The following is a 24,050-nucleotide window of genomic DNA, read 5'->3' as shown; positions in this document are numbered from 1 at the left end:
AGCAAACGTAGGCAGTAACCAGGCAGTGGTTATAGCAGGCCTCGGGTAAGAACCAGTGCTGTGCTGGCTTCAGGTCTGACCCAAAGCAGTCCTTGGGTAGTAGCCATAGGGTGCTTGTGCCAATCCACCCCCAGCTCCAGGTGACTCAGAGCAGAGAGAGAAACTTCATTTGCTTGGGAGAAAGCAAGGGAAAAGAACAGGACCTTCTGCCTGGTAATCCAGAGATTCTTGCAGATCTTGTGCAAGACTGTCAAGGTGGTACTTCTACGAGTCTGATGAATCACAGCACTACTGGGCTTGGAGTGACCCCTAAAGCAAATGTAACTTAGATCACAACACCCAAATCCGTTCAAATATCTGGAAAGCCTTCCCAAGAAGGACAGGTACAAACAAGCCCAGACTGCGAAGACTAAAATCAATACCTAATTCTTCAGTACCCAGACATAGATGAACATCTACAAGTATCACAATGATCCAGAAAAACATAATCTCACAAAATGAACTAAATAAAACATCAGGGACCAACCCTAGAGAAACAGAGATATGTGACTGTTCAGAAAGAGAATACAAAATACCTATTTTCAAAAAACTGAAAGAAATTCAAGATAATGCAGAGAAGGAATTCAGAGCTATCTGATAAACTTAACAAAGAAATTGAAATTATGTAAAAGAATCAAGCAGAAATTCTGGAGTTGAAAAATGCAACTGGCATACTGAAAAATGCATCAGAATTTTAAACAAATTTACAAGAAAAGAACAAATGACACAATTGAAAAGTGGGCAAAGGACATGAACAGACCCTTTCTAAAAGAAGACATACATATGGCTGTGGGATATGATAAGGTTTCTCTTCAAATAATCTGATCAATCTTTTATTCTTTAATTCATAATACCCACCCCCTTTTCCCCTTTTCTCCTTTTTTCCCTTTTGCCTCTGTTAAATGTCCAAACACGCCACAATACCAAATGTTATCAATATCAACTCACATTCCTTTCCTTATTTAAAAAGAAAAACTTTCTAACTCATTACAAACACCCCTTCCCCTTCCTCTCCACTTTCTTTTATGTGCCCACCTTATCTTAAAAAATCAAATGTTTAGCCAACCAAAATTAGTTTAAATTATACAACCCGATCCCGGCCAAAAAAAAAAAAAAAATACAAAAACAAAACTTGCGTCAAAAATAAAAACTCTCGCCGGGCGCGGTGGCTCACGCCTGTAATCCCAGCACTTTGGGAGGCCGAGGCGGGCGGATCACAAGGTCAGGAGATCGAGACCACGGTGAAACGCCGTCTCTACTAAAAATACAAAAAATTAGCCGGGCGCGGTTGTGGGCACCTGTAGTCCCAGCTACTCGGGAGGCTGAGGCAGGAGAATGGCGTGAACCCGGGAGGCAGAGCTTGCAGTGAGCCAAGATTGCGCCACTGCACTCCAGCCTGGGCGACAGAGCGAGACTCCGTCTCAAAAAAAAAAAAAAAAATAAATAAAAAAAAATAAAAACTCTCATGCCCCTTTGTTCAAATATACTCTCATAGCAACTGGCCAAAAAACACCCCTCTACACAAAAGTAAAATTGCTTTACTAAAAATCCTTTATTCAAGTGTTCAATTTCCTTAAAATTTTAAGTTTTATTCCTAACATGGCCAGCAATCATATGAAAAATGCTCAATATCACTGATCATTAGAGAAATGCAAATCCAAACCACAATGAGACACCATCTCACACCAGTCAGAATGACTATTGTTAAAAAATAATAGGTGCTGGTGAGGTTGTGGAGAAAAGGGAACACTTATACACTCTTAGTGGGAGTGTAAATTAGTTCAACCATTGTGGAAGACAGTGTGGTGATTCCTCAAAGACCTAAGGACAGAATTACCATTTGACTCAGCAATCCCATTACTGGGTATATATGGAAAGGTATATAAATCATTCTATTACAAAGACACATGCACATGAATATTCAATGCAGCACTATTCACAATAGCAAAGACATGACATGGAATCCACCTAAATGCTCATGAAAGAAAATGTGGTACATATACACCATGGAATACTATGCAGCCATAAAAGAGTACGAGATCATATCCTTTGCAGGGACATGGATGGAACTGGAGGCCATCATCTTTAGCAAACTAATTCACGAACGGAAAACCAAATACTGGATGTTCTCACTTATAAGTGGGAACTAAATGATGAGCAGAACAACACACACTAGGGCCTATTGGAGGGTGGAGGATGAGAGGAGGGAGAGGATCAGGAAAAATAACTAATGGATACTAGGCTTAATACCTAGGTTATGAAATAATTTATACAACGAATCCCCATGACCCAAGTTTACCTATGTAACAAACCTACACTTGTACCCTGAACTGAAAATAACAGTTAAAAAATTTTTTTAAAAAAGAGAGAGAGTAGAAAGATGTTTACCAGAGGCTGGAAAGAGTCATGGGGGTTGAGCTGGAAGTGGGGATGGTTACAGATATATCTAAAATGAATAGATAAGGCCTAGTATTTGATAGCACAACAGGGTGTCTATAGTCAATAATAATTTAGATGTACATTTAAAAATAACTAAAAGAGTATAATTGGATTGTAAAACAAAGGATAAATGCTTGCAGGGATGGATACCCCATCTTCCATGATGTGATTTTTACACATTGCATACCTTATCAAGACATCTCATATACCCCATAAACATACACACCTATCCACAAAATTATCCACAAAATAAAATTTAAAAACCCATGCAAATACTAACTATAAAAAGCTGTTAAATTATATTCATATAAGTCAAGTTAAAGTTGGAAGCCAAAAGCACTAACTGTAATAAAGACAGATAACTAGCAATAATATAATGAAGTGAAAATTCTGCCAGAAAGATATTTGTTTTCAACTTGTATGCAACTGACAATGTTGCCTCAAGGGATATACAACAAAAATCCACAATAATAATAGGAGATTTAAAATCATCTCTACTATAAATTGATAGATCAAGAAGATAAAAAATTATTAAGGGTGTAGAATCTGTGATATTGCAAAATATATATTTGGTCTTTGTCCCCATTTTCTTACATACAGCTACCAAAGCCCTTGGGTTCTCTAAAGAGATGAGAATCTTTTGTATACTAATGACATGACTGGTGACTGGGGCCCCTAAATATCTTCAGGAAGGAGGGTAGTCACTGGAAATGCCAACATATTATTAGAAGGTCATGATATTTAGCCCCACCTCCCAACCTTTGGGGAGGGAAGAGGGGCTGAAGGTTGAGTTGATCACCAATGGCCAATGATTTAGTCAATCATACCTACACATGAAGCTGGTTCAGAGAACTTCTAGATATCTGAACACATGGAGGTTCCTCGAGTGTGGCATGCTCAGAAAGGGGATGAAAACTCTGTTCCCCTTCCCACATGGTTGCCCTGTGCATCTCTTCCATCTGGCTGTTTATCTGTATCCTTTTTAATATTCTTTATAATAAATTGGTAAACATAAGTATTTCCCTGAGCTCTATGCAATGCTCTAGCAAATTAATAGGATCCAAGGAGAGAGTCATGGGAACTCCAATTTACTGCTGATTGATAGGTCAAAAGTACAGATCACAACCTGGGGCTTGTGTCTATCATCCGAAGTGGGGGACAGTCTTGTGGGACTGGGCCCTCAACCTATGGAATTTGACAATAGTGTCAGAATTGAATTGGAGGACACACAGCTGGTGTCCCTTGGAGAATCTGCTGTCCATGTGCTATGTGTTGAGTGTGCAAGTAGAGAGCAGAAAGGAAAAACAGGGTTTTATTCTCTTACAAGAAGGAATTTTGTTCTTCAAAGGAACAACAAAGTTAGCATTCAATAAATATAAAATATACATTATTTCCAAATATAGATGGAATATTTATAAAAACTAGCCACTTAATAGAACTTAAAGTTTCTAAAAAGTGTAAAAGATCTGTTATCATATTGACTATGTTCTTCCTTGATCACAATAAAATTGAATTAGAAATCAAGCACCAGAAAAAGGTAGTTAAAAACACAATGTTTGTAAACTTTTAAATGTTCCTGGAACTAACTCATGCTTAATAAGAAACAATGAAAATTGCAAAATAGAAATTTAGACCTGAATGACAATGAAAATACTACATTTCAAAACTTGTAACATGCAGCTAAAGCAGTGTTTAGAGAGAAATTTATAGTCTTTTTAAAATGTAATTATTTAAAAATGAAAAAGATTGAAAATAAAGACTTTAATTGAAAATAAAAAAGTTGTGTTCTCTTCCAGAAACTGGAAAAGAAATGACAGAGAGTCAGTTAATATGGAAGAAATAGAGACTTTATGGGACTAGGAAACTTAAAAAAAAATCTTCCTTGAAACAAGAACAGGAAACTACAAAAAAATCACATTCAGGAAACAACAATAAGAACAAAGAAATAAAAACATGGACATTTTTCAATAAAATGGAGTGTAATTTTGAGAAAAATTTCCCGGAAAACAGCAACAAGACAACATTATGAAAATGAAAGATAAAAGATAAGCTACCTGTTGAGGTTTTACATCTAAATAATAGGAATTCATAAGGAAAGACAAACAGATACAGAGAACAAAGAAAATAACGCAGAAGTCACAGATGAAACGATGTAAGAATGTTTCCCATATCTGAAAGACCTGTTTCACAACTAAATGGATCAATCAATTGAAGGGCTCAAATCTAGGCATGTCTTCACAAAATTTTAGGGCACTGGAGATCCTGCAGCTTCCAAAGAGGAGAAAAGGAAAAGGTTTAACAGGAATGTAAAAGAGTCAGAATAGCACTGGAGTTCTAACCAGCAACAACGAAAGCCCAAAACCAATAGAGCAGCACCATTCTTGAAAATAATTACAACCAAGGTTTTAACAAGCAGCTAAACTATCAAATAAGTGTCAGGGTAGCATAAAGGCAGTTTTTTCCCCACATGCAAGATCTCAAACATTTTTGCCTCCCAGAAAGTGAAGGAGTAAACCAAGAAAGAGGAAAACATGGGATTCAAGTAATGGGGGCTGATATAAGAAAGAAGGAAGGAAATTCCCCCTGTTACTGCTGATGTGAAATCTCAGAAAGACAACTGCAGATCAGGGAGAGAGCAATCAGTAGTTTCCAGAAGGGATTTCTTCAAGAAGATAAAAAACAAAAATAGAATCCAATATTATATTATTCTATTATGAGGCTATTTACACAATGGAGCATAATTTTAGGGGGAAGCATTTGCGAACAAAACAAAAAGATATCAACTACAAGAAAAGAAAAGATTATGCAGGAAAAAAATATTCCAAGATAAATACCATTTATATAGTCCCAATAATGACTCAATTATGGTTAAATGATTATGATTTAACCAAAGAAACCATATAACTGTTCTGGAAGGACAGGGCACAAGGAAAATACGGCATGAGGGAATGTAGTGGGGATTGAGTAACAGTGAGCGATAACTAAACCCAGATGCCAATATTCTGTATTGGGACATCAATGGATAATGTTTAAAACTACGAAAGCAAGAAGTAGCAATATAAGGCATGTTTTTAAGATACATGAATCATAAGTAATAGCTAAAAGAATGAACATGGTTGCTTCTGGGGAGTAGGAATGGGGAAGGTGTGGCAGGACAGTGTTATTTGTTATGAAACAATCTATTTGCACAATTCTGTGACTCTTCCAAATATATGCATACACACACACACACACACACAAACTTTTATAAAGACAAATAGTAAATAAAAATAGAAAGACTAACATTGCAAATAAGTTATAAAGGGGACAAGAGCTGTAAAAATAAAGTCGAAAACTACATAGCATCGACAAAAATAAAAACTGTTACAAAATCCATAAATTGAACATATCTCTAGTAATATTGAACAAAAAAAAGGAAATCACACGAAAAGCACACAAGTAAACAATATTAGGAACAGTGAGATATAACATTACAAACAAGGAGTTTTCTAAAATTAAAAGATAAACAGAATATAAATAATATGGTTAGAAACTTAGATGAAATAATTTCTTTTTTTAAATCGCATATTATTGAGTTGCATATATGAATTATGAAGTTGCATATATCATGCTATTTTCTCATGTTTCTTTTTTTGTTTTGTTTTGTTTTTGTTTTTTTAGGATTTTCAAGAAGTAATTTGAACCTGAAGTGAAAATTCTTATTTATTTATTTTTTATTATTATTATACTTTAAGTTCTAGGATACATGTGCATAATGTGCAAGTTTCTTACATATGTGTACTTGTGCCATGTTGCTGTGCTGCACCCATCAACTCGTCCTTTACATCAGGTATAACTCCCAATGCAAACCCTAACCTCTTCTCCCTCCCCATAATAGGCCCCAGTGTGTGATGTTCCCCTTCCCGAGTCCAAGTGATCTCATTGTTCAGTTCCCACCTATGAGTGAGAACATGTGGTATTTGGTTTTCTGTTCTTGCAATAGTTTGCTGAGAATGATGGTTTCCAGCTGCATCCATGTCCCTACAAAGGACACAAACTCATCCTTTTTTATGGCTGCATAGTATTCCATGGTGTATATGTACCACATTTTCTTAATCCAGTCTGTCACTGGTGGACATTTGGGTTGATTCCAAGTCTTTGTTATTGTGAATAGTGTCACAGTGTCGCAATGAACATACGTGTGCATGTGTCTTTATAGCAGCATGATTTATAATCCTTTGGGTATATACCCAGTAATGGGATGGCTGGGTCATATGGTACTTCTAGTTCTAGATCCTTGAGGAATCACCATACTGTTTTCCATAATGGTTGAACTAGTTTACAATCCCACCAACAGTGTAAAAGTGTTCCTATTTCTCCACATCCTCTCCAGCACCTGTTGTTTCCTGACTTTTTAATGATTGCCATTCTAACTGGTGTGAGATAGTATCTCATTGTGGTTTTGATTTGCATTTCTCTGATGGCCAGTGATGATGAGCATTTTTTCGTGTGTCTGTTGGCTGTATGCATGTCTTCTTTTGAGAAATGACTGTTCATAGCCCTTGCCCACTTTTTGATGGGGTTGTTTTTTTCTTGTAAATTTGTTTGAGTTCTTTGTAGGTTCTGGATATTAGCCCTTTGTCAGATGAGTAGATTGCAAAAATGTTCTCCCATTCTGTAGGTTGCCTGTTCACTCTGGTGGTAGTTTCTTTCGCTGTGCAGAAGCTCTTTAGTTTAATTAAATCCCATTTGTCAATTTTGGCTTTTGTTGCCATTGCTTTTGGTGTTTTAGACATGAAGTCCTTGCCCATGCCTATGTCCTGAATGGTATTACGTAGGTTTTCTTTTAGGGTTTTTATGGTATTAGGTCTAACATTTAAGTCTCTAATCCATCTTGAATTAATTTTCATATAAGGAGTAAGCAAAGGATCCAGTTTCAGCTTTCTACTTATGGCTAGCCAATTTTCCCAGCACCATTTATTCAATAGGGAATCCTTTCCCCATTTCTTGTTTTTCTCAGGTTTGCCAAAGATCAGATGGCTGTAGATGTGTGGTATTATTTCTGAGGACTCTGTTCTGTTCCATTGGTCTATATCTCTGTTTTGGTACCAGTACCATGCTGTTTTGGTTACTGTAGCCTTGTAGTATAGTTTGAAGTCAGGTAGCGTGATGCCTCCAGCTTTGTTCTTTTGACTTAGGATTGTCTTGGAGATGCGGGCTCTTTTTTGGTTCCATATGAACTTTAAGGCAGTTTTTTCCAATTCTGTGAAGAAAGTCATTGGTAGCTTGATGGGGATGGCATTGAATCTATAAATAACCTTGGGCAATATGGCCATTTTCACGATATTGATTCTTCCTATCCATGAACATGGCATGTTTTTCCATTTGTTTGTGTCCTCTTTTATTTCACTGAGCAGTGGTTTGTAGTTCTCCTTGAAGAGGTCCTTTACATCCCTTGTAAGTTGGATTCCTAGGTATTTTATTCTCTTTGAAGCAATTGTGAATGGAAGTTCATTCATGATTTGGCTCTGTGTTTGTCTGTTACTGGTGTATAGGAATGCTTGTGAGTTTTGCACATTGATTTTGTATCCTGAGACTTTGCTGAAGTTGCTTATCAGCTTAAGGAGATTTTGGGCTGAGACAATGGGGTTTTCTAAATATACAATCATGTCATCTGCAAACAGGGACAATTTGACTTCTTCTTTTCCTGTGCCCCAGAGATTCTGGTATGTTGTATTTTTGTTCTCATTGGTTTCAAAGAACATCTTTATTTCTGCCTTCATTTTGTTATGTACCCAGTAGTCATTCAGGAGCAGGTTGTTCAGTTTTCATGTAGTTGAGAGGTTTTGATTGAGTTTCTTAGTCCTGAGTTCTAGTTTGATTGCACTGTGGTCTGAGAGACAGTTTGTTATAATTTCTGTTCTTGTACATTTGCTGATGAGAGCTTTACTTCCAACTATGTGGTCAATTTTGGAATAAGTGCGATGTGGTGCTGAGAAGAATGTATAATCTGTTGATTTGGGGTGGAGAGTTCTGTAGATGTCTATTAGGTCTGTTTGGTGCAGAGTTGAGTTCAATTCCTGGATATCCTTGTTAACTTTCTATCTCATTGATCTGTCTAATGTTGACAGTGGAGTGTTGAAGTCTCCCATTATTATTGTATGGGAGTCTAAGTCTCTTTGTAAGTCTCTAAGGACTTGCTTTATGAATCTGGGTGCTCCTGTATTGGATGCATATATATTTAGGATAGTTAGCTTTTCCCAATGAATTGATCCCTTTACCATTATGTAATGGCCTTCTTTGTCTCTTTTGATCTTTGATGGTTTAAAGTCTGTTTTATCAAAGACTAGGATTGCAACCCCTGCTTTATTTTATTCTCCATTTGCTTGGTAGATCTTCCTCCATCCCTTTATTTTGAAACTATGTGTGTCTCTGCATGTGAGATGGGTCTCCTGTATACAGCAGACTCTTTATCCAGTTTGCCAGTCTGTGTCTTTTAATTGGACCATTTAGACCATTTACATTTAAGGTTAATATTGTTATGTGTGAACTTGATCTTGTCATTATGATATTAACTGGTTATTTTGCTCTTTAGTTGATGCAGTTTCTTCCTAGCATCGATGGTCTTTACATTTGGCCTGTTTTTGCAATGGCTGGTACCGGTTGTTCCTTTCCATGTTTAGTGCTTCCTTCAGGGTCTCTTGTAAGGCAGGCCTGGTGGTGACAAAATCTCTAAGCATTTGCTTATCTTTAAAGGATTTTATTTCTCCTTCACTTATGAAACTTAGTTTGGCTGGATATGAAATTCTAGGTTGAAAATTCTTTTCTTTAAGACTGTTGAATATTGGCCCCCACTCTCTTCTGACTTGTAGAGTTTCTGCCGAGAGATCTGCTGTTAGTCTGATGGGCTTCCCTTTGTGGGTAACTTGACCTTTCTCTCTGGCTGCTCTTAACAGTTTTTCCTTCATTTCAACTTTGGTGAATCTGACAATTATGTGTCTTGGAGTTGCTCTTCTCGAGGAGTATCTTTGTGGCGTTCTCTGTATTTCCTGAATTTGAATGTTGGACTGCCTTACTAGGTTGGGGAAGTTCTCCTGGATGATATCCTGAAGAGTGTTTTCCAACTTGGTTCCATTTTCCCCCTCACTTTCAGGCACCCCAATCAGATGTAGATTTGGTCTTTTCACATAATCCCATACTTCTTGAAGGCTTTATTCATTTCTTTTTCCACCTTTTTATTTAGACTTCTCTTCTCACTTCATTTCATTCATTTGATCCTCAATTGCTGATACTCTTTCTTCCAGTTGATCTAGTCGGTTACTGAAGCTTGTGCATTTCTCACGTATTTCTTGTGTCATGGTTTTTATCTCTGTCAGTTTATTTATGGCCTTCTCTGCATTGATTATTCTAGTTATCCATTCTTCCATTCTTTTTTCAAGATTTTTAGTTTCTTTGCACTGTGTACATAATTCCTCCGTTAGCTCTGAGAAGTTTGATGGACTGAAGCCTTCTTCTCTCAACTCGTCAAAGTCATTCTCCGTCCAGCTTTGATCCGTTGCTGGCAATGAGCTGCCTTCCTTTGGAGGGGGAGATGTGCTCTAATTTTTTGAATTTCCAGCTTTTCTGTCCTGCTTTTTCCCCATCTTTGTGGTTTTATCTGCCTTTGGTCTTTGATAATGGTGATGTACTGATGGGGTTTTGGTGTGGGTGTCCTTCTTGTTTGTTAGTATTCCTTCTAACAGTCAGGACCCTCAGCTGTAGGTCTGTTGGAGATTGCCTGAGGTCCACTCCAGACCCTGTTTGCCTGTGTATCAGCAGCAGAGGCTGCAGAAGATAGAATATTGCTGAACAGCAAATGTACCTGTCTGATTCTTGCTTTGGAAGCTTTGTCTCATGGGCATACCCCGCCGTGTGGTGTGTGGGGTGTCGGTCTGCCCCTAGTGGGGGATGTCTCCCAGTTAGGCTACTCAGGGGTCAGGGACCCACTTGAGCAGGCAGTCTGTCCATTCTCAGATCTCAACCTCCGTGTTGGGAGATCCACTGCTCTCTTCAAAGCTGTCAGACAGGGTCGTTTGCATCTGCAGAGGTTTCTGCTGCTTTTTTTTGTTGTTGTTTAGCTGTGCCCTGTCCCCAGAGGTGGAGTCTACAGAGACAGGCAGGCCTCCTTGAGCTGCTGTGGGCTCCACCCAGTTCAAGCTTCCTCGCGGCTTTGTTTACCTACTTAAGCCTCAGCAATGGTGGGCGCCCCTCCCCCAGCTTCGCTGCTGCCTTGACGTTAGATCGCAGACAACTGTCCTAGCAATGAGGGAGGTTCCGTGGGCGTGGGACCCTCCCAGTCAGGTGTGGGATATAATCTCCTGGTGTGCTGTTTGCTAAGACCCTTGGTAAAGTGCAGTATTGGGGTGGGAGTTACCCGATTTTCCAGGTGTTGTGTGTCTCAGTTCCCCTGGCTAGGAAAAGGGATTCCCTTCCCCCTTGCACTTCCCAGGTGAGGCGATGCCTCGCCCTGATTCAGCTCTCCCTGGTCGGACTGCAGCAGCTGACCAGCACTGATTGTCTGGCACTCCCTAGTGAGATAAACCCGGTACCTCAGTTGAAAATGCAGAAATCACCCATCTTCTGTGTTGCTGGCGCTGGGAGCTGGAGACTGGAGCTGTTCCTATTCGGCCATCTTGCTCCACACCTATTTTCTCATGTTTCTTAATGTACACTGCTTTTTTTTACAATTATAACTTTTTCTTTTTTTAAAATTTTACTTTAAGTTCTGGGATACATGTGCAGAATGTGCAGGTTTGTTACATAGGTATACATGTGCCATGGTGGCTTGCTGCACCTATCAACCCGTCATCTAGGTTTCATGCCCCACATGCATTAGGTATTTGTCCTAATGCTCTGCCTCCCACCCCCTGACAGGCCTGGTATGTGATGTTCCCCTCCCTGTATCCATGTGTTCTCATTGTTTAACTCCCACTTATAAGTAAGAACATGTAGTATTTTGTTTTCTGTTCCTGTGTTTTCTGTTCCTTTGCTGAGAATGATGGTTTCCAGCTTCATCCATGTCCCTGCAAAGGACACGAACTCACTGTTTTTTATGGCTGCATAGTATTCCATGGTGTATATATGCCACATTTTCTTTATCTAGTCTATCACTGATGCACATTTGGGTTGGTTCCAAGTCTGCTGTTGTAAATAGTGCTGCAATAAACATACGTGTGCATGTGTCTTTATAGTAGAATGATTTATAATTCTTTGGGTATATATCCCGTAATGGGACTGGCGGGTCAAATGGTATTTCTGGTTCTCAATCCTTGAGGAATGGCCACACTGTCTTCCACAATGGTTGAACTAATTTACACTTCCACCAACAGTGTAAAAGAGTTCCTTTCTCCACAGCCTTGTCAGCATCTGTTGTTTCCTTACTTTTTAATGATTGCCATTCTAACTGGAGTGAGATGGTATCTCATGTGGTTTTGATTTGCATTTCTCTAACGACCAGTGATGATGAGCTTTTTTTCATATGCCTGTTGGCTGCATAAATGTCTTATTTTGAGAAGTGGCTGTTCATATCCTTCACCCACTTTTTGATGAGTTTGTTTGTTTTTTTCTTGTAAATTTGTTTATGTTCCTTGTAGATTCTGGATTATAGCCCAATGGAACAGAATAGAGGCCTCAGAAATAACACCACACATCTACAACCAGCTGATCTTCAACAAACCTGACAAAATAAGCAATAGGGCTTTCCCTATTTAATAAATGGTGCTGGGAAAAAACTGGCTAGCCATATGCAGAAAACTGAAACTGGACCCCTTCCTTACACCTTATACAAAAATTAACTCAAAATGAATTGAAGACTTAAATGTAAAACCTAAAACCATAAAAACCCTAGAAGAAATCCTACGCAATACCATTCAGGACATAGGCATGGGCAAACACTTCATGACTAAAACACCAAAAGCAATTGCAACAAAACCAAAATTGACAAATAGGATCTAATTAAACTAAAGAGCTTCTGCACAGCAAAAGAAACTATCATCAGAGTGAACAGGTAACCTACAGAATGGGAGAAAATCCTTGCAATCTATCCATCTGACAAAGATGAAATAATTTCTAAGAAAATTTAAATTATAAAAAATTGACTCAAGGTATCAATTAACCACTAAAAGTTTTCAAAAGTAATCAACTGTCTTATTCAAAAGATATCAGGTCCCATTAATTTTATAGACAATTCTTATCAACTTTCAAGGAATACATTCTCCCCATGTTATATAAACTGTTCCAGAGAACATAAGAATTCATTTATGAGGCTAATAAAAACTTGATCACAAAAATGGAATAAAAACAGTGCAAAAAATTAAACCTTTCTCACGTATAAACATAGATACTAAAGTTCTGAAAACTGACAGTGCAAATTTAAAAATATACCAATGTATTAGTTTTCTATTGCTGTGTAACAAATAACCACACAATGTAGCGGTTTGAAACAACATTCATTTACTATCTCAGTTTCTGTAGTTCAGAAATTCAGACACAGCCTAACTAGATTCTCTGCTTAGGGTCTCATAGGCTGCAGTTAACTTGTTGGGCAGAGCTGGGTCCCATTTGAGTGTTGTAGTCTTCTTCCAAGCTCACAAGTTGTTGGCAGAACTCATTTTCTTGAAGCTGTGGAACTCATAGGGGCATGTTTCTTCAAGGCCAGCAGTAGAATCTCTCTAATCACTAGACCCTCTTTTAAAGAGCTTGCCTGAGTAGGTCAAGCCCACCCAGGAAATCTCTTTTAATTAACTCACTGTCAAATGAATAGGGACTTTAATTGCACCTGAAAAATCCCTTTGCTTTGCCAAATTCTATTGGTTAGAAGCAAGTTATATGTTCTACTCACACTCAAAGGGAGATGATTACATAAAGGCATGGATATCAGGGAGTGGGAATCACAGGGGCCATCTTAGAATTCTGTTTAGGACAACCAGTTAGAGTTTATCCCAGGAATAAGTAGAGTACATTCCGGTGATGCAAGGTGGTTAAACATAAAAAAGTCTATTAATCGTCGTCATTCTAGGTCTTAGCCTCTCCGCATGGCTTTTGCCCGCTTGCTCTGAGACTCGTGAAGCCAAAATGGGCTAGACTTTCCTATTTTCCACCCGCCTGTAGCCGCGTTGTTGTCACTCCATCACCATGTTCCAGGCACGCCTGGTCCAGGGATCTGTCCTGAAGAAGGGGTTGGAAGCACTCAAGGATCTCATCAACGACGCCTGCTGGGACATCAACTTGAGTGGTGTGAACCTGCAGAGCTTAGACTCGTCCCACGTCTCCTTGATGCAGTTCACCCTGCCGTCTGAGGGCTTTGACACTTACTGCTGCGACTGCAACCTGGCCATGGGCACGAACCTCAGTATTATATCCAAAATACTAAAATGCGCTGGCAATGAAGATATCGTCACACTAAGGACTGAAGATAGTGTGGATACCTTGGTGCTATTATTTGAAGCTTCAAATCAGGAGAAGTTTTCAGACTATGAAATTAAGTCGATGAATTTGGATGTTGAACAACTTGGAATTGCAGAACAAGAGTACCACTCCATAGCAAAGATGCCTTCTGATGAATTTTCATGTATATGTATATTATCTCAGTCATATTGGAGATGCTGTTGTAATTTCCTGTGTAAAAGATGGAATTAAATTTTCTGCAAGTGGAGACCTTGGAAATGGAAACAAATTGTCACAGGCAAGTACTGTCGATAAAGAGGAGGAAGCTGTTACCATGGGAATGAATGAACCAGTTCAGCTAACTTTTGCACTGAGGTACCTGAACTTCCTTACAAAAGCAACTCCACTCTCTTCAATGGTGGCACTCAATATGTCTGCAGACATACACCTTGTTGTAGACTATAAAATTGCTGATATGGGACACTTAAAGTACTACTTGGCTCCCAAGATCAAGGATGAAGAAGGACCTTAGACATTCTTAAAATTCAAGAAAATAAAACTAAGCTCTTTGAGAACTGCTTCTGAGATGCCAGCATATACTGAAGTCTTTTCTGCCACAAAATTTGTACCTCTAAGTACATATGTAGATATTGTTTTCTGTAAATAACCTTTTTCTCTATTCTCTGCAATTTGTTTAAAGAATAAAGTCCAAAGTCAGTCAGTCAGATCTGGTCTAGTTAACCTAGAAGTATTTTGTCTCTTAGAAATACTTGTGATTTTTATAATACAAAAGGGTCTTGACTCTTAATGCAGTTTTAAGAATTGTTTTTGAATTTAAATACAGTTACTTGAATTTCAAAAAAGTCTATTAATGTAATAAATATGCTATATTAACAGATAAAAGTAGAAATATCATATAGAATGATATAAAAAACATACTCAATAAAAGTCAATGCAGAAAAAAATCCTTTAGCAAATTCAGAAAAAAAGGTAACTTCTCTAACCTAATAAAAGTATCTATCACAATTTATGGGAAACATCATTTGAAAAACTGAAAACACGCCATAAAACTTAAGAACAAGACAGAGGTGGCTGCCATCTTTAAAAAAAATAGACTTTAATTTTTTAGAGCAATTTTAGGTTCACAGCAAAATTGAGCAGAAGGTACTGAGATGTCCCATGTAACCCCTTCACCCACATGTGCACAGTCTCCCCTTCTAGCAATATCCCCCCACCCCCAGCCCGCCAGAGAGTTACATTTGTTACAATTCATGAACCTACACTGACACATCATTATCACTTAAAGTTTGTAGTTTACATTAGGATTCACACTTGGTGTTGTACATTCTATGCGTTTAGGCAAGTACATGATGACATGTATTTACCGTTATAGTATCATACAGAGCAGTTTTGCTGCCCTAAAATTTCTCTGTGACCTGGCTATTCATCCCTTTCTTTCCTCTAAACCCTGGAAACCGCTGATTTTTTTACTGTCTTCATAGTTTTGCCTTCACAGAACATCAAAGAGTTGTAATTATACATTATAGATCCATTTCAGATTGGCTTCTTTCACTTAGTAATATGCATTTAAGCTTCATCCATGTCTTTCAATGGGTTGATAATTCATTGCTTCTTAAAACTGAATACTATTCCATTGTATGAACATAACACAGTTTATTCACTTACCTACAGAAGGATATCTTGGTTGCTTCCACGTTTTGGCAATTACGAATAAAGCTGCTGAAAACATTCATGTGCAGGTTTTTGTGTGGACATGTTTTCAACTCCTTTGGGTAAACACCAAGGAGCATGATTGCTGGATCATATGGTAAGAGAATGTTTTGTAAGAAACTGCCAAATATTTTCTAAAATGGATGTAACCCTTTGCAGTTCAATCAGCAGTGAATGAGAATTCCTGTTGCTCCAGATTCTTACCAGCATTTGGTGTTGCCAGTGTTTTGGATTGTCGCTATTTTAATAGGCATGTAGTGCTATCTCAATGTTGTTTTAATTTGCATCTCTCTGAAGACATATTACATGGAGCATCTTTTCAAGTGTGTATTTGCGATCTATGTATCTTTGTTGGTAAGGTTTCTGTTAAAGTCTTGACCCATTTTTAAAAATCAGGTTGTTCATTTTCTTATTGTTAAATTTTAAAAGTTCTTTGTATATTTTAGATAACAGTTCTTTATCAAGTGTGTCTTTTGAAGATATTTTCTCCCAGACTGTGACTTGTCTTTTCACTCTCTTGACAGTATATTTTGCAGAGCATAAAATTTTAATTTTAATTAGGTCCAAGTTATCAATTCTTTCTTGCATGGAGTGTGCTTTCTGTGTCATATTTAAAAAGTCATCACCAAACCCAAGGTCATCTAACTTTTTTCCTAAGTTATGTTCTAGGAATTTTATAGTTTTGTGTCTTACATTTAAATCTTTAATTGATTTTAATTGTTGTGAAGAATGTAAGGTTTCAGTCTAGATTGACTTCTTTTGCATGTGGATGTCCAGTTGTTTCAGCAACATTTGTTGAAAAGACTATCGCTGCTCCATTGAATTGCCTTTGTTCTTTTGTCAACTATCAGTTGACTATATTGACGGGAGTCTATTTCTGGGCTTTCTATTCTGTTTCATTGATCTATTTGTCTATACTTCTACCAACACTATACTGTCTTGATTACTGTAGCTTTATAGTAAGTCTTAAAGTTGGGTAGTGTCAGTTCTTGAATTTTTTTCTTCTTCAACATTGTGTTGCTATTCTGTTTTTGGATTTTTTTTTTCTTCTCCATATAAACTTTAGAATCAGTTTCTCAATATTCGCAAAAATAATTTGCTGGGATTTTGATTGGGATTTCATTGAATCTGTAGATCACGTTGAGAAGAACTGATATCACAATTGCCACAAAAAGAGTAAAATACCTAGGAATACAGCTAACTAAGGAGGTGGAAGATTTCTACAAAGGGAACTACAAAACACTGTTCAAAGAAATCAGAAATGACACAAATACATGGAAAAACATTCCATGCTCATGGATAGGAAGAAACAATGTTGTAAAAATGGCCACACTGCCCAAAGCAATTTATAGATTCAATGATATTTCTATTAAGCTGCCATTGAGATTCTTCAGTGAACTAGAAAAAACTATTTTAAAATTAATGTAGAACCAAAGAAGAGCCTGAATAGCCAAGGCAATCTTAAACCAGCATATCTTTTACATATTTTGTTAGATTTGTACCTAAGAATTTCATTTTGTGACGGTGTTAATGTAAATAGCAGTGTATTTTTTTTTTCTTCAAATTCCACTTGTTCCTTCCTGGGTTATAGGAAAGCATACTTTTGTATATTAATCTTATATCCTGCAACCTTGCTGTAATCACTTTTTAGTTCAAGGAGATTTTAAAAATAAATTCTTTAGAGTTTCTCCATAGACAATTGTGTTATCTACAGACAAACACACTTTTATGTTTTCTTTCCCTATCAGAATGTTTTATTTCCTTTTCTTGTCTTATTGCATTAGGTAGGACTTACAGTACAATGTAAAAAGGGAATGGTGAGAGGGGACATTTTTGCCTTCTTCTTTTTTAAAATTTACTTTTTATTTTTATTTTTGTGGGTACATTGTACATGTATATATTTATACAGCACATAAGATATTTTGGTACAGGCATGCAATGTGTAATAATCACATCGTGGAAAACTAGGTATCCATCCCCTCAAGTTTTTATCTTTTGTGTTACAAACAACCCAATTCTTGTCTTGTTCTTGAGCTTATTGGGAAAGCTTTGAGTTTCTCACCATTATGTATATTAGCTGTCAGTTTTTGTAGATTTTCTTTATCAAGTTGAGGAAGATTCTCTCCATTCCTAGTTTATTGACAGCTTCTAATCATGAATGGATGTTGGATTTTGTCAAATGCTTTTCTGCATCTATTTATGTGATCATGTGATTTTTCTTCTTTAGCTTGTTGATTTAATGCATTACATTAATTGAGTTTTGAATGTTGAACCAAACTCTCATACCTGGGATAAGTCCCACTTAGTCATGGTGTATAATTCTTTTTGTACATTGTTAGACTCGACTTATTAACATTTTGTTGAGGACTTTTGCAGCTGTGTTCATGAGATATGTTGGTCCGTGTTTGTCTTTTCTTTTGGTATTAAGGTAATGCTGGCCTCACAGAACGAATTAGGAAGAATTCTTTTTACTTCTGTCTGCTGAAAGAGATGATATAGAACTGATATTATTTCTCTTTTAATGTTTGGTAGAATTTACTTGTGAACTCATCTGGGCCTCATGATTTCCATTTTGAAAGAATTAAGTATTTATTCAATTTATTTGATAGACAATAAACATATTCATATTGCGTATTTCTTCTTGTGTAAGTTTTGGCAGACTGTTTCTTTCAAAGAATTGTTCTACTTCATCTCAGTTATCCAATTTGTGGCCATAGAACTGTTCCAAGTATGCATTTATTATCCTTTTAATGTGCATTGGAGCTATAGTGATATCCCCTCTTTCATTTCTAATGTTAGTAATTTGTATCTTCTCTTTTTTTCTTGGTTAACCTGGCTAGAGGCTTATCAATTTTATTGATATTTTTAAAGAAAAAGCTTTTAGTTTCATTGATTTTTAAAATTGATTTTCTATTTTCAATTTCATTGATTTGTTCTCTAATTTTTATTATTTCTTTTCTTCTACTTACTTTGAAGTGAATTTGCTCTTCTTTTCTTTAGTTTGCTAAGGCAAAAATTATTGATTTTAGATTATTGATTTTTAAATTTTTCTTTTTTTTAATTATAAAGTTCTAGGGTACATGTGCAGGTTTGTTACATATGTATACATGTGCCATGTTGGTGTGCTGCACCCATTAACTCGTCATTTACATTAGGTATATCTCCTAATGCTATCCCTCTTCCCTCCCCCCACCCCACAACAGGTGCTGGTGTGTGGTGTTCCCTGCTCTGTGTCCAAGTGTTCTCATTGTTCAATTCCCACCTATGAGTGAGAACATGTGGTGCTTGGTTTTCTGTCCTTGCGATAGTTTGCTGAGAATGATGGTTTCCAGCTGCATCCATGTCCCTACAAAGGACTTGAACTCATCCTTTTTTATGGTTGCATAGTATTCCATGGTGTATATGTGCCACATTTTCTTAATCCAGTCTATCATTGATGGACATTTGGGTTTGTTCCAAGTCTTTGCTATTGTGAATAGTGCCACAATAAACATGCGTGTGCATGTGTCTTTATAGCAGCATGATTTATAATCCTTTGGGTATATACCCAGTAATGGGATGGCTGGGTCAAATGGTATTTCTAGTTCTAGATCCTTGAGGAATCACCACACTGTCTTACACAATGGTTGAACTAGTTTACAGCCCCACCAATGGTGTAAAAGTGTTCCTATTTCTCCACCTCTCCAGCACCTATTGTTTCCTAACTTTTTAATGATTTTTATTCTTTTCTTCTATATGCACTCAATGCTATAAATTTCCCTCTGTGCACTGCTTTTTCTACATCCCACAACTTTTGGATAAGTTGTTTTTTCATTTTTATTTATTTCAAAATATTTTAAAATTTCTCTTGATAATTATTCTTTGATCCATGTGTTATTTAGAAGTGTGTTGTTTAATCTCTTAAGTATTTTGGGATATTCTAGCTATCTTTCTGTTATTAATTTCTGTCTGAGAGCAGATATTATATGATGTCTATTTTTAAAATCTGTGTTTTATGGCCCAGAATATGGTCTATTTTGGTGAATGTTCTATATGAATTTGAAAATAATGTATATTCTGCTCTGGTTGGATGAAGTATTCTATAAGTATCAGTTAGATTCAGTTGGCTGATGTTGTTGTTAAGTTCAGTTATGACCTTACTGATTTTCTGTCTGCTTAATCTGTCCATTTCTGATAGGAGTGTATTGAAATCTCCAAATATAATAGTAGATTTGTGTATTTCTCCTTGTAGTTCTATTAATTTTTGCCTTATGTATTCTGGTGCTCTGTTGTTAGGTGCATACACATTACAGATTGTTATTAGTCTTAGAGAACTGATCCCTTTATCATTATGTAATACCCCTCTTTATCCCTGATAACTTTCCTTACATGAAATATACTGTGTATGAAATTAATGTAGCTAATCTTACTTTCTTTTCATTAGTGTTAGCATGGTGTATCTTTCTCCATTCATTTACTTTTACCCTATATATGTCTTTAGATTTAAAGTGGGTTTCTTATAGACAATATATAGTTAATTTGGGATTTTTGATGTTCTCTGACAATCTCTTTTCATTGATGCATTTAGGTGGTTTATGTTCAAAGTGTTTACTGATATAGTTACATTAAGATCTGTCACATTTGTTATTGATTCTATTTGCTGCCCTTATTCTTTGTTCCTTATTTTTGACTTCCACTATTTTTCAGCCTTTTGTGGTTTTGAGCATTTAATATGACTCAATTTTCTCTCCTTTTAAAGCATATCAGTTGTACTTCCTTTTCTACTTTTTTTAGTGATTGTCTTAGATTTTACAGCATTCATTTACAACTAATCCAATTCCACTTTCAAATAACACCATACTGCTTCATGGTTATACTAGTATTTTATAATAAGAAAATAATCCCAATTCTTCCCTCCTATCCCTTGTATCATTGCTGTCATTCACTTCACTTACACATAAGCATATATATAATACATTGCTGCTGTTATCATTTCAAAGTATCCATTAAGTCAAGATTAGATTAATCAAGATAAGATTAAGACAAATCAAAGTTTTTGTTTTACCTCAACTTATTTCTTCTCTGATGTTTTTCCTTTTTAGTATAGATCTGAGTTTCTGACCTATATTGTTCTCCTTCTCTCTAAATAACTTCTTTTAATATTTCTTGCAAGGAATGTCTACTGGTGACATTTCCCTCAATATTTGTTTGTCTAAGAAAGTCATTTTTTATCCTTCACTTTTGAAGGATAATTTCTCGGGGTACAGAATTCTAGGTTGGCAGAGTTGTTTTCCTCTCAATAATGTAAATGTTTCACTTCACTCTTGTCTTATTTGCATGGTTTCTGAGGAGAAATCAGATGTAATTATGATTTTTGCTCCTCTATAGGTAAGTTGTTTTTTTTTCTCTAGCTGCTTCCAGAATTTTTTCTTTATCTTTTATTTTCTGTAGTTTGAATATGATATGCCCATGTGTAGCTTTTGGGAGGCATTTATCCCATTTCATATTCTCTGAGCTTCCTGGGTCTGTGGTTTGTTGTGACATTAATTTGGAGAAATTTCATTACTGTTTTAAAAATTTCTTCTGCTTCTTTCTCTCTTTATTTTCCTTCTGGTATTCCTAGTATGGGCATGTTACACCTTTTGTGGTTGTCCCACAGTTTTGGGATATTCTGTTCTGCTTTTTTCAGTCTTTTTTCTCCTTCCCTTTCAATTTGGGAGGTTTCTATTGAGATATCCTCAAGTTCAGAGATTCTTTCCTCAGCCATGTCCAGTCTATTAATAAGCCCATCCTTCTACTTATAAACACTTTTCTTAGAAATATAATTAACTTCTTTGAATTTAACCAGTGATTTCCAAATCTGTTCCTCCACCCCCACTGTCACCCTTAAGCTCCAGGCCTATCTATTCAATTGCTTGTTAGAGATATCCTCATGGATTTCAAAACATGCAAACTAAACTTATTATCTTATTCTACAGATCTTCTCTTACTAATGTATTTGCTAACTCTGTTAGTGAAACCACCCTTTACTCTATTAAACAAGCCAGAGTTCCCTGGAAGCCATCCTAGACCAATATTTCCCAAACCTGTAGTTCCAGGCAAACCTACCAGAACACGATATTAATATGTGTTATGTAAAAATTAAAGTTATTTGATAAAATAAAATTTTGAACTACTGGATTAAACAAAAATAAGCAGATTTCCCCCTGTCAAATTGGTTATCAGAGCTCTTGTCATTCTAGTGTTCACCTAAGAGAGTGACACTGTGTTTCTCAAACCTTTGTTATGTCAGAACCCAATTTGTAAATAAAATATCTTGCTGGACTAACTTTTTAGGATTTTAGGATATGTTTTCCTTTCTTCGCCTCCCTCACCCCTGAATAATCACTGATTTTTTTGAATTTATTGTTTAAATATCATGGGACTTCTCCATTTAATGGCCACTGACCTTTGTATATTCAGTCTTATTCCCTTTTTCTCAACCCTTTCTCCATACAGTTGCCAGTGACCCTAGTTACAAAACTGAAATGTGTTAGTCTCCTGCTTAAAGCACTTCGATAGACCACCATTTCAGTGTAAAGTTCGAAGTTCCTTAGTTTAACAAGATCACTTAGTTATTAGCTCCAATGTTCCTGCTCCTTCTCAGTGCTTTCCACCCCAGTGATAGTAAATCATCTGATGGGTTCCAAGATACACTACCCCAAAATATGTCATCTTGTCATTTGAGAAAACAGCAGAAGCAAGAAGATCACTTTCACACTTCTCTTTCCCTTCTCCCCTAAAACAGGCCATAAAACCCTCATTTTAGAGGTACTTTCCTGGATTAGTCAGGGTTCTCCAGAGAAACGAGTCAATAAAAGGTATATATAGAGAAAGAGAGAGATAGATAAGAGGGAGATTTATTATGGGAACTGGCTCATCTAATTATGGAGGTTGAGAAGTCTCACAATATACTGTCTGCAAGCTGGAGAACCAGGGAGTCTGGTGGTGTCATTCACTCTAAATCCAAGATCCTGAGAACCAAGGGATCCAACAGTGTAATTCTCAGTCCAAGACTGAAGACTTGAGAAACTGGGGTCCTGCTTGTGTAAATCCCAGAATCCAAAGACCTGAGAACTTGGATTTCTGATGATTGAGGACAGAAGAAGATGAATGTTCCAGCTCCAGAAGAGAGAGAAAGTTTATACCTTCCTCTGCCTTTTTGCTCTATCTGGGATCTCAATGGATCAGATGATGCCCACTCACACTGGTGGGGGCAGATCTTCTTTAGTTGATCTATTGATTGAGATACTAATCTCTTATGGAAACACCCTCACAGACCTACGCAGAAATAATGTTTTACTAGCTATCTGGGTATCCCTGAACACAGTTAAATTGATACCTAAAATTAACTATCACAGCTCCTTATACCCAGAAGAAAGGAATATTCTTTTCTCTGAAGACATAGGGACTCAGAAAAGAGTCTGAACGAACAGGTCTTGTTAAGTTTCTCCTGGTTTATTACCATTAGATCATACCCTTTTGTCCTCTAATCATATTTCTCCATGACTACTTCTTCATCAAACCTCGTATTAAAATGCACAAGTTCAACTGTTACTTTATGTCATTTCCTTATTAAGGCTCCCATATCACATAAAACTTATATGAAACAAATTTGTATGCTTTTCTCTTGTTAATCTCTTTTGGTATAGGGCCCACAGCCACGAACCTAAGATGGGTAGAGGATAAGTTATTTTTCCTCTCCTACACATCTATAGCTCACTATGTATCACCCAGCATTCATTTTCTCTGTACTATACTCTGCCTATAAGTTCACACATTATATAGTATGTCCAAGGATAATGAATTTCATTTGCTGGACTGGATTTTAAAATCTAATTGAGAAACCAATAATAGGTTTGAAATAAGTAGCAAATAAAATATGAGTATTAGCCTTATGGATGGGCTTATTTCCAGGTCTTGGTCCTTGTAACTGAACCCTGTGCATTTGTGTAATGAGTTCTGATAAGGGCTTCTCATCAGAAACTTGTGTTATTCTCTGTTTGATTAAAAAACATATCAACATCACGTATGCTCTATTTTTCTATAACTGGCTGCAAATATGATTCATCTAGTCTTTGCCAAAATATTCTTTATGGCTCTCTTCTTATTACAGTGAAGTCATATTGACATTAAAAACTCTGATAACTTTAATTGCGTTAAAATTAAGAATTTTTGTCCATAGAAGGATACCAGTAAGAGAGCATAAAGACAAGCCACAGAGTGGTAAGAGACATTTGCAAAATATATAACTGACAAAGGATTGTATCCAGAATACACAAATAGCTCCTACAAATCAACAGAAAAAAGACAGACAGCCCAATAGAAAAATGAGCAAAGATTCAAACTAGCACTTAACAAAAGAAGCAATTCAAATGGCCAATAAATAAGAAAAAGTGCTCAACACTGTTAGTAATCAG

The 24,050-nt window shown here is 36.6% G+C and overlaps 1 protein-coding gene and 1 pseudogene across 1 annotated transcript in view; both read left to right on the top strand.

Annotated features, from left to right (window-relative positions):
• SLC9A7 (solute carrier family 9 member A7) overlaps positions 1 to 24,050 on the top strand; it is a 1,149,612-nt gene that overhangs the window by 688,779 nt on the left and 436,783 nt on the right. The window lies entirely within an intron of this gene.
• LOC126945751 (proliferating cell nuclear antigen-like) lies at positions 13,630 to 14,413 on the top strand (annotated as a pseudogene).

Source organism: Macaca thibetana, chromosome X (assembly GCF_024542745.1).
Source record: "Macaca thibetana thibetana isolate TM-01 chromosome X, ASM2454274v1, whole genome shotgun sequence".
NCBI classification, from domain to species: Eukaryota; Metazoa; Chordata; class Mammalia; order Primates; family Cercopithecidae; genus Macaca; species Macaca thibetana.
The sequence above is the reverse complement of the archived record's forward strand: the minus strand, read 5'-3'. Positions and strand labels throughout refer to the sequence as shown.